The following is a 3,792-nucleotide window of genomic DNA, read 5'->3' as shown; positions in this document are numbered from 1 at the left end:
ACAGAGTTACACATGGAGTAAACAATTAACAAGTCAATAACACAGTAGAAAAAAATGGGCAGTCTATATACAATGTGTGCAAAAGGCATGAGGAGGTAGGCGAATAATACAATTTTGCAGATTAACACTGGAGTGATAAATGATCAGATGGTCATGTACAGGTAGAGATATTGGTGTGCAAAAGAGCAGAAAAGTAAATAAATAAAAAACAGTATAAAAACAAAGGAATGAGGTAGGTGAAATGGGTGGGCTATTTACCAATAGACTATGTACAGCTGCAGCGATCGGTTAGCTGCTCGGATAGCTGATGTTTGAAGTTGGTGAGGGAGATAAAGTCTCCAACTTCAGCGATTTTTGCAGTTAGATTTCAGTCACAGCAACAGAGCACTGGAGTGAAAGGCGGCCAAATGAGGTGTTGGCTTTAGGGATGATCAGTGAGATACACCTGCTGGAGCGCGTGCGGATGGGTGTTGCCATCAGTGACCAGTGAACTGAGATAAGGCGGAGCTTTACCTAGCATGGACTTGTAGATGACCTGGAGCCAGTGGGTCTGGCGCGAATATGTAGCGAGGGCCAGCCGACTAGAGCATACAAGTCGCAGTGGTGGGTGGTATAAGGTGCTTTGGTGACAAAACGGATGGCACTGTGATAGACTGCATCCAGTTTTGCTGAGTAGAGTGTTGGAAGCCATTTTGTAGATGACATCGCGAAGTCGAGGATCGGTAGGATAGTCAGTTTTACTAGGTAAGCTTGGCGAGGCGTGGAGTGAAGGAGGCTTTGTTGCGGAATATGGTTCAATGTAAATATGTAGTGGGTCTAAAGTTTGTTTTAAATTATTAAAACGAATCAATCAACACATGCTTCTTTGAACGACTTAATATGATAATCAACTTTAATTAATTAAAAATAAACTGTTGGTTCCTCAACTGCGTTGCCCCTCCAGTCAGCAGATGGCGATGTGCGTCTTTTACGTTCAGGCGACGCTGCCAGTGTGACGTATAATCTAGTGGACGGACGCTCCTTCAACAACAACAGTTAGACACCTCGGTAGCTTTCTAGCAAACATAGCTACAACATTCACTCTCTTTACACTGTTTTGGTGTATATTAGTCGCTGTGTATTAAACACACTTCTGACGTATGTACTTGTTGGCCCATTTAATTATATAATTACGTTGTTTGTCAGCTAGCTGGTTTGCTAAATTATCTTAGAACTAGGCTAGTTGCTAATGCTAGCTAGCAAACATCTCCGACCATGAGTTCACTAAGCTGCTCTCCTCCTGCTAAAGAAGAGGAGGTCTTCTGACGGAGAAAGAAGTTCTCCTGAAAGAGGAGGAGGAAGAGAAGGATGTTACAATTCAAAATCAAGTAGAGGGTGAGGCTGTTACCATGAAAGAAGAAGAGAAAGACGTTTCAGTGAAAGAAAAGGAAGACTCGTTCAGAGTGAAAGAGGAGGAGGATGTTACAGTAAAAGAAGAGGAAGCGGAGAGAGAGGAGGATGCAGTTTTTGGAGTGAAAGAGGGGAGGGGAGATGACTGTCACATCGAAAAAGGAGGAGGAGGAGGACGAAGAAGAGGAAACTGGATATCTGGGCCCGGTTTCCCCAACGCATCTTAAGGCATCCTATGGTTTTGAGAAACCGGGCCGTGATAAACAGAGGCACAAACTCTGCAGTTGTTGAACTGATGTGTGGTGTTAAAGGGGAAATATGTAATTACTACATTTATATTATTTATAGCCATTGATTCTTGAAGAATATAACACATACCTCATGAGCTTAGTTCAACTGTTGTACCCCATCAGAACCCCAAATAAGATGTTTTACGCCAATGTTTAGAAACAATGTAGATCAACACTGTAGAGCCTCAACATGGTTAAAACTATCATGTTGATTTCATGGATGGTCAGTCCTTGCATCCGTAGGTCTGTCTATGAATTTGAGAGTAGTTACATTTCTCCAGACCCATCCATCATCTTATTACCAAAACAGGTGGAATGACATCTTTGTTATTGTTTGAACTGCAGATTGGTTGATCGATTGATTTGGCTTTTTTAAAGGGACAACCTAGGATTTAAACAGCAACAAAATGGCTGCCCTGAGACTTGGTTTGGTAAACAGCTGAGGGATGGGGGCTGGAGAAATGTAACCACTCTCACATTCAATTCATTGCCCTCGTGCGCCTATTTTAGCAAACACAGAAAGGGGCCTATATTGGTGACCAAAGGTTGTCTGGCACACTGCTTAGGGGTTCAGCAACTGTAATAACTTATTTCTAGCCTACAATCATCGATGTTACTACTAATGTGAAGAAAGGACAAAATATGACTATTGTTGCTCACTTGACTGTCTTAAGACAATTGTCAAGTAATTTTAACATTCATTACAGACGTCAATTGTTGTACAACATCATGGCTACGCTGTTGGCATCACCTTTTACAGTGGATTTCTGCTGTTGTGGGCCTTTAACCATCTGTCTGACTTGTTGTTCACACAGGAGAGAGACGTGACTATCATGGATCCTCTGGGGAGCCTCAACAACATCATGAAGCTGACGAGGCAGAGAAGAGTCCCTCCCGATCAGAACACCTCAAGAAACACCAGTGGAGACCAACAGGGAAGAAATCTCACTGCTGCTCTGACTGTGGGAAGAGTTACTTAAGATCAAATTCACTAAAAGTACACATGAGAATTCACACTGGAGAGAAATCTTACAGCTGTGATCAATGTGGAAAGAGTTTTACTACATCTAGCCATCGGATTGTACACCAGAGAACACACACAGGAGACAAATATTATAGCTGTGATCAATGTGGGAAGAGTTTTACTCAGTCAAGCAGCCTGTTATCTCACCAGAGAACACACACAGGAGATAAACCTTACAGCTGTTATCAATGTGGGAAGAGTTTTACTCAGTCAAGCAGCCTGTTATCTCACCAGAGAACACACACAGGAGAGAAACCTTATAGCTGTGAACAATGTGGGAAGAATTTTACTACATCTAGTCATCTGATTATACACCAGAGAACACACACAGGAGAGAAACCTCATAGCTGTGATCAATGTGACAAGAGATACTCTGATAAAAGATCTCTGATAAAACATCAGAAAATACATTAATGAAGGAGTTGTTTCATGATATCAATGAATTAATGTCACAATGTAGAATGTTTAAACATTGTAGAAGGAGTATTTTAATGATGTCACAGTGTAGAATGTTTAAACATTGTAGTAGGAGTATTTTAATGATGTCACAATGTAGAATGTTTAAACATTGTAGAAGGAGTATTTTAATGATGTCACAATGTAGAATGTTTAAACATTGTAGTAGGAGTATTTTAATGATGTCACAATGTAGAATGTTTAAACATTGTAGAAGGAGTATTTTAATGATGTCACAATGTAGAATGTTTAAACATTGTAGTAGGAGTATTTTAATGATGTCACAATGTAGAATGTTTAAACATTGTAGTAGGAGTATTTTAATGATGTCACAATGTAGAATGTTTAAACATTGTAGTAGGAGTATTTTAATGATGTCACAATGTAGAATGTTTAAACATTGTAGAAGGAGTATTTTAATGATGTCACAATGTAGAATGTTTAAACATTGTAGTAGGAGTATTTTAATGATGTCACAATGTAGAATGTTTAAACATTGTAGTAGGAGTATTTTAATGATGTCACAATGTAGAATGTTTAAACATTGTAGTAGGAGTATTTTAATGATGTCACAATGTAGAATGTTTAAACATTGTAGAAGGAGTATTTAATGATGTCACAATGTAGAATGTT

At 39.5% G+C, this 3,792-nt stretch overlaps 1 long non-coding RNA gene across 1 annotated transcript; it reads left to right on the top strand.

Annotated features, from left to right (window-relative positions):
• The first annotated feature begins 1,565 nt into the window (after positions 1-1,565).
• LOC135566173 (uncharacterized) lies at positions 1,566-3,089 on the top strand. The gene is made up of 2 exons (XR_010462007.1): positions 1,566-1,709; positions 2,495-3,089. It is a non-coding gene; the product is annotated as an uncharacterized LOC135566173 (long non-coding RNA).
• The last annotated feature ends 703 nt before the right edge of the window (positions 3,090-3,792 follow it).

The sequence above is a fragment of the Oncorhynchus nerka genome, unplaced genomic scaffold (assembly GCF_034236695.1).
Source record: "Oncorhynchus nerka isolate Pitt River unplaced genomic scaffold, Oner_Uvic_2.0 unplaced_scaffold_6883, whole genome shotgun sequence".
Classification (NCBI taxonomy): domain Eukaryota; kingdom Metazoa; phylum Chordata; class Actinopteri; order Salmoniformes; family Salmonidae; genus Oncorhynchus; species Oncorhynchus nerka.
The sequence above is the reverse complement of the archived record's forward strand: the minus strand, read 5'-3'. Positions and strand labels throughout refer to the sequence as shown.